Source organism: Pinus tabuliformis, chromosome 2_1, assembly GCF_031772625.1.
Source record: "Pinus tabuliformis cultivar Carrire ecotype Pingquan chromosome 2_1, CPIR1, whole genome shotgun sequence".
In the NCBI taxonomy this organism is placed as follows: Eukaryota; Viridiplantae; Streptophyta; class Pinopsida; order Pinales; family Pinaceae; genus Pinus; species Pinus tabuliformis.
Window position 1 is genome coordinate 185,629,788 of NC_142299.1, and position 13,544 is coordinate 185,643,331.

The window sequence follows — 13,544 nt, forward strand, 5'->3', positions numbered from 1 at the left end:
TTGAACAGTGTCTAGCCCATTCCAAATGAAATGAGTAAGAGTTGGATCAAGTTCAACATTCTTAACACGTTGCTTCCTTAGTCTTTCGGTCTTTATTTTTTCAATAAAGGTTCTAAAGCTAGTTGGCGCTCCATTATCATCCTTCTTCATCTTTTATAAAATAAACAAATATATGTGTAAGTTATAAATTAAAAATAATACACAGGTGAATAAAAACGAATGTGTAAATCAAGATACCTTTTTAAATGCAAGATAAAAAAAACTTTTAATGTTGATGTAGAACTCGAATCTGGATAGTTGCGTACAACATCATCCCAACTATCTTCATTCAACAATCTAACCATTTGTTCTTGAATTTTCATGTAAACTTTGTGACTACATAGATAAAGTAACAAAAAGTCAATATAATGATATGTATAACAAATACTACCAAGAACAACATGTTTTATTTAAAAGAAAATTATAATCTAGAAATAAATAAAAATAATTCAACAAACTTACTTTTGAAATTCCTCGGACATTTCCTCCAATGATAATTCCCCTGACTTCACACAAGATAATATTGTTTTGACAATTTTTTCATCTTTCACTCCTTGCATTGCTCTCCAAGGTGTGATAGTCATATCTTCTGGAAGTTGCTTCAAGTCAAGACCTAATTTACTGCCGCCACATATCAATGGCTTAGACTTTTTAACCTTCTAGCTTTTAATGACAATGTTTTCCCACATGCTAAAAATCTCATCAATCAAGTTCCAAACATCTCCAGTTCTAAATGCCAATTGGAAAATGTTATCAACACCTCTGAATATATCACTAGGAAGGTTGCGTTTTCCACCTTTTGAATTGGGTTTCTCTTCAATTTGATAGCCTATTTCCATACAACATTCCCTTCGGAAATCTGCAGTAACATTTATCCTATCCCCACCACATTTTTCTTGAAATTCACTATGAATAAATCTAACCCTTTGGATGAAATTCATAGACATTCTATATTCATTATCTGAATTATGATCCCATGCCACTAAATTTGCTTCTATATCTGATAAACCAACATAAATGATACATTTCATTGTTTCAAAACGTGGGTTATTGGGATATTCCTCCATCAATTGTCTTTGAGCTTCTACAGAATGGTTCCCCCCAAGCACATAATAATTGTATTCAAAACATTTTGACTTATCAAATGCTTCTTTGTTGGGAACTTGAACTGGATCAACAAGAAGCACATAATTAACCACATGAGCATATGGATTATACCTCATCAATGTCTTCAAGTTGTGAACATGCAGATGGTGTGGCTTTCTGACTTGATATTGACATTGTCCTTCACTTTCCTTATAGGTTTGTCTGACATTAAGCTGAAATGTACGACCACCATCAATTAAGTTTTTCTTTGTCAAATTCTGTCAAATGGCATTTTGTTTTGTTTTGATAATGCCATCCTCTAAATCAGCTCCTGGTGTAATGATTTCTCTACTTTCTTTTGAAGTTTCACTAGGTTCTTGACTGCTGGTAATGACTACTTCAAAATCTTCAACTTTACTTTTCTTCGTCATAACATTCTCAACAGATTTATTTTTTGGCGTTGTTACTTTTGGTCTTTTACGGCTCTTATCAGTTCCAATGTCATCTTCAGTAACAGCAACATATGCTTCACTGTCAATTTCAACTTCATTGTCATCAAAAGTAACTTGTTTACCCTTGCTAGATTTCTCCACTAGAGGCCTTTTTTCTGATCCTTTGGATGTAGTTTTGTAGCATCATCAATTACTACATTTTTCCTATTTTCCATATCTTCTTCTAACATTGAGTAAAAACTGCTGACAAATTTCATGATATCAGGCTCTATGAAATGAATGCCTCCCAACCTAATTGAACAACTTTCAACAAAATTCTGCCAAATAAAATATCATATGTCAATAAAAACAAAATTAAAAAAATATAGCGAGACACTTTCAAGAAAACAAAATACAAATATAAATGACAATACTTACGATGTTTTGTTTCATCTCATTTACGATTTGTTTACACAACTTTGTAGATACCTCTCTCGTGTCATACAATGAATATGTTAATTGATATTTAATCCTTTCATATGACTTGGGAGCTTTTGTAAGTATGTAAACAACTTCAGTGTCTGGTACCGAACACATATCTATGACTCTTCCCATCAGCTCAAAAATTCCATTTTCATTCGGTATATCAATATATAGCTATATGTTCACACTTTGACTTTCTTTTTCTTTCACATACCATATTCTTGATGGGAATTTCACCTCTTTTGAATTCTTCTAGTCTGAAATCATCTTCTTATCATTTGAGGCACTTGAAAGATTTTTAGCCATGAGCTCATGGAGTTCATTCACCAATGTTTTTTGAAGCTGCACCTTTAAGTGTCTTTGGTCCAGAAATATTCACAGAAACCTTCTTTGATGCCATTTTCCTGAAAAATAGAAACACAAATTAGTAAACAACGAAAACATATTAACTTAAATCCACAACGAAAATATATCCTAAATTTTTAATTTGTATAATCAGATAATTGAAATTAAAAAAATATTAACATTAAGAAATGGCAGAAGCCCACTGACACCACCCTGTCCATCCACGGAGTGGCGGGCGATTTCCCCACCACTTACCCCGCACGCCCCCTACCCCTCTTCCCCCTCAACCGACCCACGCCACCCCACCCCGCAATTGGACGGCCATCCAACCGCACCCTTACCCCCCTTTCACACCTCCCCCCTACCCCCACTCCATGCCACCCCACCCCCCAACCACTTCCCCTCCACGCCCCCCTCCACCCCCTAGCCCCACTACCGGCCCACAACCCTAATGCCACTTCACCCCCTTTCCACTCTCCCCAACCCCCAACAGCCTACCCCCTTCCCCCCAACGTCTGCTAGCCTAGCCCACCCTTACCCACCTTCCACCTATTCCGCCTACCCGCCTCGCCCCCAACTAAACCACCCCTCCCCACAATCGAACCGCTACCCCAGCCCACCTTTACCCCTCCTTCCCTCTACCCCTTAAACCCCCCTCCGCTACCTCACCCCCCTACCTCACTCCCCCTGGACTCACCCCTCATCCACCCTTCCTCTCACCTTAGCCGCCGCCTCCCACCCACTACCTGCGACCACCCCTACCCCTTGTTCCCCCTCACTCTACCCAGACCCCCCTCACCCCTCACCACCTCCTCCTTCCCAACCTTCCCTCTCACCGCTAGTTCCCCCCTGCCCCTCTCACCCCCACCTCACTTCACTCTACCTACACACCCCCGCCTCACCTTTCATCTCTCCCCTCACTCCCCTTCTCCCCCCTCTCCTAGCACTACCCCCTCACCCCTCGTTCCCCCCCCACTCTACCTCCTTCTACCCATCATCCCTCCCCCTCACCTCACCCTTCTACTCGGGTCGCGCACCCTCCCCCTCATCCCCCTCACCCCTCGTTCCCCCCACTCTAGCTCCTTCTAACCCCTCATCCCTCCCCCTCACCTCACCTCTCCCCTCCCCTTCCCCCTCACCTCACCCCTCGTTTCGCCCCACCTCCTACCCCCCACACGCCCCCCGTACCCCCCCACCACAACCCCCAACTCCCCCTCATACCCTTAACCCTACCCCCTACCCCCCTTACCTCCCCCCCAACCCCCCATACCCCCCCCCACCGCCCACCCCCCATACCCGCCCTCCCACCCATTCCCACCCCCCATACACCCCCCCCCCCCATTCCCATCCCCCCCCACCCCCCCACCTCCCATACGGCCCACCCCCATACCCACCCCCCATACGCGTCGCCCCCCCTTCACCCCTGCCCAACCCCCACCCATACCCACCCCCGCCCGCCCCACCCCCACCCATCCCCACCGCCCGGCCCCGCCCCACCCATCCCTGCCGCCCATAACCCCGCCCCACCCATCCCCGCCCCCCACCCGGCCCCCTCCCATCCCCGCTCCACCCTTCCCCCTCCCCCTCACCCTCCCTCCTCCGCCTCCCGACCTCCTCCCCGCCCGGGGTGGCCGTCCGATTGCGGCCACCCCAAGCGAGCCGTCGGGGTGGCGCGAGGCGAGCAACAGCCCCGCGCCACCCCGCCGACCCACCCGGGGTGGCTGTCCGATTCCCGGAATCGAACGGCCACCCCGGGCAGGCCGCCGGGCCGCCCGGGTGGTGCGGGGCGAGCCGCAACGCCCCACCCCGTGCCACCCCGGCGGCCCGCAGGGGCACCCGGGTGGCCATTCGAGCGGGAGGAGGCCGGGAGGCAGAGGCGGAGGCATAGGCAGAGGGCGAGGGGGAGGGGCGGGGTGGGGATGGGAAGGGGTCGGGCTGGGGGCGGGGTTACGAGCGGCGGGGATGGGTGGGGCGGGGCCGAGCGGGGGCGGGGTTATGGGCGATGGGGATGGGACGGGGCCAGGCGGGGGGTGGGGCGGGGCGATGGGGATGGGACGGGACAGGGCGAGGGGCGGGGTGGGGCGGCCGGGATGGGACGGGGCCGGGGCGGGGCGATGGGGATGGGTGGGGGCGGGTATGGGTAGGGGGTGGGCATATGGGGGGGTGGGGGCGAGTATGGTGGGGGGGGGGGTGGCTGTGTGGCGGGTATGGGCGGGGGTGTGGGGCGGATATGGGCGCGGGTGGGCGGGGGGTGGGTATGGGCGTGGGCGGGGGGCGAGTATGGGCGGGGGTGGGCAGGGGGCGGCTATGGGGGGGGCGCGGGTGGGGGGTGGGGGGAGGGTATGGGGTGGGGGGGCAGGTATGGGGGGAGGGGGTCGTATGGGGGTTGGGGGGTGGGCGTATGGTGGGGGGGGGGGGGGGGCGAGTATGGGGGGTGGGGGTTGGGGGCCGTATGGGGGGGGGGGGGCCCGTATGGGGGGGCGTATGGGGGGTAGGGGGCGGGTATGGGGAGTTGGGGGGTTTATGGGGGGCGTATGGGGGGTAGGGGGTAGTGTTAAGGGGGGTGTATGGGGGGTTAAGGGGAGCGTTTGGGGGGTAGGGGGTAGGGTTAAGGGTATGAGGGGGAATTGGGGGTTGTGGTGGGGGGCTAAGGGGGCTTGTGGGGGGTAGGATGTGGGGAGAAATGAGGGGTGAGGTGAGGGGGAAGGGAAGGGGAGTAGGGTAGGGGGGCAAGTGGGTGGCTCCAGGGGAGTGAGGTAGGGGGCGGGGTAGGGGTGTCATGTGGGGTAGGGAGGTCGAGCGAAAAGGGGGTTCAGGGGTGAGGGGGAAGGGGTTGCTAAGTTTGGGGAGGGGCCCGGAAGGGTGTGCAGAGGGAGTGGATGGCCGGCCGATTGCAGGATGGGGTTGCCTTGGGCCCACCATGTTCACGTCGAAAATATTTGTTAATTTGGTTGACAAAAATTTTAAGTTTATAAAAAAAAAATCTAGTGGCCAGTCGATTGCAGGATGGGGTTGCCCTCGGCCCACCATGCTCATGACGGAAATATTTCTTAATTTGGTTGACAAAAAATTTTAAGTTTAGAAAAAAAATCTACTTCGTTAAACTAATTTAATATGAGAAATTTCAAGGAAAAAAATTTAACTGACCTTTCAATTGCGGAAATTCTTCGTTGAATATGTTGTTGATCCCAATGTAGCTGCTCCACAAATTCGCTCCAAGTCTTTTGATGAACCTCAGCAAACCTTGATGTAACTTGAGTAATAGTGATAATGGAATATATAGGTGAAACTACGAAGATGTTTTATCGTACGGTGAATGCGGGATTAATTAGTTTTAATAAATTTTAACATGTTAATTTTTTTATGGCGATGAATGAAAATATGATAAAGCGAATAGTTTGGAATTGTTTTATAGCGGGGTGAATGTGGGATTACCTTGTTTCTAAATGTATTATAAAAATTTTAAAAAACATTCAATTGTTTAGTAAAAATTATATACTTTGACTATTAAAATAATTTAGGTAGAAGTTGTAGTTTACAATTTTAACTTTAATGATTTCATAAAAAAAATTAAGTTTACATTTTTCATTAAATTGCATAATAAAATAATGAAGTGAAATATATCTCACAAACTTTTAGGAGGAAAATATTTTCGCGAAATTTTTTTGGAGGGAAAATTTCATTCTCTAAGCTATATAATATCTTTAGGAGACTCTCCATTTGTATCATTCAACATCTTCTATTTGAAAGGGATGGACTGTCCTGATAGTGAAGTTTCGATTTATACAGCATCAACATCTTCATCGCGTAACAACTCTATTCATATGGATGAATATAGTGGGAATTCTTCCACTATGAATAGAAAGTCAATTCTTCCACTTAGTACTGATCCTAAGGACTATGAGAGCAGCACAGATGAAAGAGGGGATGGAGAATTTCAAATAAATAAAGAGTCACAGATTCCACTTAGTCCGAATTCGAAGGACTATGAAAGCAGTAGTGATGATGAGCTTGATGACAAATTTCAAAAGAATGGAGTCTCACGGTGTCCACTTAGTCCTGATTCAATGGACTATGAAAGCAGCAGTGATGAAGAGCAAGATGGTGAAGTTCAAAAGAATGGAGTGTCACGCTGTCCACTCAGTCCTAATTCTAAGGACTATGAGATTAGCAGTGATTAAGAGCGTGATAACGAATTTGAAAAGAATGGAGTGTCAAAGTTTCCACTAAGTCCTAATTCTAAGGACTATGAGAGAAGCAGGGATGATGTGCATGATGATGAATTTCAAAAGTATGGAGTGTCACGGTGTCCAGTTAGTCCTAATTCTAAGGACTATGAGAGTAGGTTTGATGAAGAGAAGGATGATGAATTTCAAAAGTATGGAATGCCATGGTGTCCAGTTAGTCTTAATTCTAAGGACTATGAAAGCAGCTTTGACGAAGAGCGGGATGATGAAATTCAAAATAATGGAGTGTCACGGTGTCCACTTAGTCCTAATTCTAAGAACTATGAGAGCAACAGTGATGAAGAGCGTGATGATGAATTTCAAAAGAATGGAGTGTCACAATGTCCTCTTACTCCCAATTCTAAGGACTATGAGAGCGGCAGTGATGAAGGACATGATGATGCACTTAGTCCTAATTCTAATGAGTATAAAGGTAGCAATGATGAAGGACAAAATGATACACTTAGTCCTAATTCTATGGACCGTGAGAGCAGCACTGAAAATGCACATGAGGAAGAATATCCAATAAACATCGAGTCAAAATTTCCATTGAGTCTGAATTCTATGGACTATGACAGTAGCACTGAAGAAAGGGAAGATGACGAATATCCTCCAGGTCAGTATTTGAAAAGCACAGTTGATCATAGTGTGGATAACATTCCTCTTAATAATGATAAAAATCCTTATACAAATGATGATCTAATGATGGAGATGTTGTCAAGAGATATTGTATTGAGGAGTAGGACCAGACCTTTTCGTATCAATGCAAGATGTTCTAGCTATACAAGGGGTAGAGCAGAATATCTGACGAGAAGAAGTTCTATCAGCGCACTCATTTCAAGTGAACGTTGCCAAAAAGATTGCTTGAAACATATGGATTTCAAATTTGCATTTGAGAGCAGGAAGAGATATTTGTCAATGAATAAAAGCATGCAAAATTCATATTCAGTTGGGTGCATGCAATCTACATTATCAGGTTATGATTATCATATTAAGACTTTATTTATCTGTAGAAAAGCTTTCAAAATGTTTCATTCGATTGGGAATTTTCCTCTCTCGAGAATTCAAGAAAATTTGGAAAAGGATCCCACATTTTATTCTGAAATACATCATAAAAGACAGTTTGGTCCATTATCAAACATTGCAATGTCATGGATGAAAGATTTCTTTTCAAAGCATGGATAGTGTATGCCAAATAGAGAGACAATACATATTCCAGATAATTTTTCGAGATGCGAAATCTACAACTTATACAAAGAATATGCAGAAGGTGCTGAGGGACATGGTTGGTTTATTACATATCCATATTTTGTGAAGATATGGAAGAAAGAATTCAACAATGTCCGTATTCCAAAGAAGACAAGGATGGGGATTTGCAGTACATGTGCTTCTCTTAAATCAAAAAGGGACAAATGTGAAGGGTCAGAAAGAGGCAGGCATTCATAGCTTTAACTTTTAAGATTGTATATTCATCAAGTATGAAAACGTATCTCTTAATGGCGTTCTTTTATGTTGTGTAGATTCAATTGTCAAAGAACTTCAGGAGCATCGCGAACAATAAACAAATGAACGGAAAAAGTTGTACAAGCATCGAAAGAAGTGTTATGATAATCCGAATAAATATTTGGGTTTGATAATTGATGGTATGGACCAGAAGAAAACATTTTTACCACATTTTGTTCGCACACCCAAAAATTTACAGGAGGAAAATTTTATTCAGTATCACTTGGTTGGTTGTATGGTCTTCAATGGGAAAATGTTGCCAAAGGTGTACTTCACAGCTCCAAATATTCATAATGATGCAAATCTGACCATAACCATAATTCATGATGTGCTTTCTCATTGGTCTGGTTATCTTTCTAAAGTTTTGTATCTACAATTGGACAACACTTGCCGTGAAAACAAAAATTAGGTTGTTTTTGGATATTTAAACATGATTATTGAATTGATAATTTTTCAGAAGGTAAAGGTTGGTTTCCTTCTTTTTGGGCACACTCATGACCATATTGATCAGATGTTCAGTCATTTTTCAGTCACATTGAAGAGGAAGGAAGCTGGGAGCTTGCCATCATTAATTGAATGTATTAAGAAATCATACATGCCAGAGCCTACTTTTGATGTGTTGGAAGAAACTGTTGACATGTGAAGGTTTATTATGGGATCATATGGCGAGGGGAAATGCATTGAACAACTTAATGACATTAGCTTCCAACATCAATTTCGTATCAAAAAAATTGATGGAAAACACTAATATGGGGCAAGAAGTATTCAACTACTACAGAATGGGCACCGTTATCAGGTTTGCAATTTTGAAGTTCATTCCAGATCATCCAATATTTGCATCGAAAATATTGTTATTACAATCAGTTGGTGAAGTTCATAATGCACGCAAACAAAACAGAGATATAAATTATTCTGATTGCCTAGAAGAAATAAAAAAATGTATTAGATATACATATGAGTACTTTGACATTGCTGATTCAGTTTGGTGGGAGTCATTTTTCAATAATCAAAGTGATATCATTTCAACAAGAACAAATGAAGATATACCTTTGAAAAATCCATTTATTTGGCCACAAAATGTGTCGAATGCACATGAGGAAATAAACATTGTTGAACATCAACAATCTCAAGGTATCATTAATTCTTCACAAGCAGAGGAAAGAGAGATGTATATTGGTTCCAGAAGATCTTGTGCACAATGTGAAGCCATGGAAGACCTTTACAGGGGTTCAGTATAGGATATTAAGGAGGGTTGCATGATCACAATGCTAGCAGATGGAGATCTCAATGGCTATCCATTTTGGGTTGCTAAAGTTATAAAGGTCTTTACAGAAAATGAGGATGTTACAAGTGTTGAAGTACATTGATATGCCACAAATACACACCCATTCAATGGTGTGTATAAGCCAAAGATGGTAGTTGACAAAAAAAAATGGCAGAAAGAGAAAAATAAAGGGTACGAATATAAATCATCGCTGCACAGACATATTGAAATTGGAGGATGTTGAAATACTTGTTTATGACTTCAATTTAACAAAGAGGGGAACTCTTCGCTTCAAGACGATAGAGATTCTGAAAAGGTTGTTACCAGAAGGAACAGTATTGAGATGGGAGTCCACTGAAACCAGTCGTAGATCTAGAAGAATTTTGAAACCTGAAATGTTGGGCATGCATGTGGACTCAGATGGGGCACTAGTTGATGAAAGAGAAGAATATGGAACATCTTCATCAGCATCCAGTGACTCATCTAAAGATGTGAATTCTGATGGCATGCAAGAAAATATGAGTGATTTTGAATAATTGTTTAAGACAGTTTATCTAATTGATGTAAGCATCGTCTCTTGAAATAAAATTTTTGATTTCCATATGGTGTTAAATGAGAAGTTATGAGACACTTTTATGTTGTTAGATCATTTTACTAGCATTTTTTTTAAATTTTGAAGATTGACCCTAAAAAAAAATCATCGTTCCAGTATAATCACTTTTTCGTTTTCAAGCTATATTTTGCACGAAAATTTTGTTTTGACTGCCATTTTTAAAACATGTTCAAAATTATCCCTAAAAAAAACGACCGTTCCAGTATACACATTTTTCGTTTTTAGCACTGTTTTTGATGTTTTTTTGGAATTTTTTAGCCAGAGTTCCCGTTTTGAGTTTATAGTTCCCGTTTCAAAGTTTACATTGTTCATACTCCTCCTCTCTGTCATCCTCAAGTTTGAAGCTTTTATTCTCTTTGCATCTTTTGGATCCTTCTTCGCTGAGGCACGCACCCAATCTTCCTTACTACAATTAATATCCTTTAAGCATGAGGAGAGAGTAAATACTCTTCTAGGGAACAATGACCTTCACCTTAACTACATGGTAAAGAACAACAAAATTCAGAAATACTTTTAGTGTAATTTGAGAAAAAAGGGTGTGATAAAAATAAAAATAAAAAGTCAAAAAGGGGAAATAAGGTGAAAGTATTTTGAGAAAAAAGAGGATCTGATTAAAAAGTAAAGACAACCTGATTTAATATTTTAAATGTTTGGTAAGACTATTTTTTTTGCCCCGCTCCCCACACAAAGAGGAAGTGTTAGAACCTTTTTTTTTATGGTTGGTGAGAGTTTAATTTTAAAGTAATTTGAGAAAAAAGAGGTTGTGATAGAAAGGTAAAACAAAGTATTTTAATTTTTTAAATGTTTGGTAGGAAATTTTTTGTAACTCCTACCCTCCTCCATAAAGACAAAAGTGTTGAATTTTTAAACGATTGGCAAGATTTTTTCCACGTATTATTTTAATATGAATCAACACCATTAAAAACAATAGCCTAGACGCTTAAAAAATTCTTCCATGGCATAGTTTTCAAACTCTAAAATCTTGTTGAAATCGAGAACTTTTACATATTGATTGCATTGAAATTTATAAGAGATTCAACGGAAATTGTCATGAGCTATCAATCATTCAATGCATGGAGTGATCATTCAGTGCTTAGTGCTTTGAGAGCCTAACGGTATGATAGGTAAGGGGATCAATATCAGTTGCTTATAAATTTAACTTCCTCACATGTATTTCTCTTGTTTATCATTTCCAGTGAAAAAAATGGCACCCTCCTCGAAGACCATCCCGATTGGTTGCACTGCCATCTTGCAGGTAATTTAGATGAACTTTAATTTTTTTCTTGATTCCAAGACTTCATACAATCCCGGGTCTATCTTATGTTTTTGGATTTTTTTGACTTATTTTTTACTTAGATTTTCCAAAACTTGGTAGAGATTTACTCCAATCAAAAGTTTGAGTCGGGAATTCTTCATAATTCAAGTGTTTTGTTGAACACATATATGCATCGAAAACATATTTTAAATAAAATCACAATTTAATAGAAATTATTTCCTCAAAGTATATGTAAAACTCCAAAACAAATAATAATTAGATAACCCCATTTTTATTCAAAGCTTAAAAAAAACAAAAAAAAAAAAAAAAACTAACTATAATTTAATTCATCTTGCAGACGTTGATAAAATAGGAGTGAACAACGGTATGGTCGGAGACAATCTGCAACCTGCAGAGTTTGTGGTAACCTCACTGAAGAAAAAGAAGAAAGGAAAATAAAGGATTTTCCAACAAAGCCCAGATGTACTGAAAGTTTCTGCAAGTTTTGGGATCGATGTAATCTACCATGGAATATCGACGCAGTCGCTCAACAACTGCAAGTTGTTGGCAAAGATTTTTGTAAACGTTCCTTTTAGGTAGGAAAGTTGAAAGATTTGGGTAATAAAAAATTAAGATAGTCTTGATAGTTTTGTTTTTGGTGTGAATGGAATTGTTTTAATGTTTTTATGTTGGGGGAGTGTCTACTTGAATGTTTATTCTATAAATCAAGATTGAAAATTTTATTTTTAAAATTTGATTCATCTTCGATATTGAGACACTTGTATTTGATAAAGTTTTGTGTAGGTTGTCTCAAATGTAAAATATAGGGATGACTTCCAAGCCACGGGGAATATGACTACAACACGATAATAGACATTTACAAGATGAGAGTTTATCCATAGGGGGAGATCTCATTAATAGTGGGAGAAGGTCCATAGGTATACAAGAATAGTTTTATAGCATTGGCTCAGAATTAAGCGGTCTCTAAATAAGCAACCATTTTTAGTGAGACCCTTCGTTATTGATTTCAAAGGGGGAGAGAAAGTAGACATTAAATAACGAAATAAAGTGCACTATGGAATATCATCTTGACAGAGGGAGTTTAATCCATTGCCATCAATGACCATCAACGTCTAGTGGTGTTTTCATCAATGAAAAAGGGAGAGATTGTTGGACATGATGTTGTCATTGATGACAACCACTGCCATTTCATTGATTTCAAACGAGTTTTGATGTCTTGGATGCTAAAGGAAGGAGATTATTGGGCATATGGTTTTCATTGATGACAAAAAATGTCATGTCATTAATGTCAAAGAAGGTACGATGCCTTGGAATATCACTGAGCATTTGATTGACACATTAGTCTTGTCATTGATGACAACCACTGTCATTTCATTGATATCAAATGAGTTTTGATGCCTTGGATGCAAAAGGAAGGAGATCATTGGGCATATGGTTTTCATTTATGACAAACATTGTCATGTCATTAATGTCAAAGAAGGTACAATGCCTTGGAATATCACTAAGCATTTGATTGACACATTAGTGATGCTAAGAAGACATCATGGCATGAATATTATTGAGTATTTTGTTGAAGTTATGACGATCAAATGAGTATATAGATGGTTTGGTTGGATATTCGTCTTTGAGAGATTTCCAGTGGTATACTATACTTGGTAAAACTCCTCCGGAATGAGAAGATAAGCCAGCTTTAAAGTGACATTGTTAAAAAGGATCAAAACACAAAATTTGTTGTATTCTATGCTTCTTCAGGGAATATTTATGCACTCATGCGCAATTGGTGGCTAATGGAATGTGAACATGGGCATTATTTAACAACATTAACCATGACGTTACTTCAAGAAAATCTGGTGGTTATGGATGATATGTGGTTGATACATGGTGGATGGAGCACAAACTTATGTCATAGTTAATGGAGGTCCCCCCCCCCCCCACAATGGCATCAGACCTACACCACATGGAACCTCTACACTAATGAAAACATGACACAACGTTGCCTAGTGGACAATGTGGACACTTTAGTGGTATGTTAACTTGTCATGTGGACCAATGACAGATTGACATGTTAGTAGGATGACACATGTGACATGGATGATGTATCCAACTCATCCAATGGTAGGTTAACATGTGGCAACATGAGATGACGTGGAGGATGACATAGAAGTATAGTTTTAGTGATGTAGCATTACAGTTGATGACATGGTAGCATGACAGGGTGCTACATGGCATGTCCAATCAACAATTTTGGATGGCAGATTGGGCCAAATTTGAGTGACAC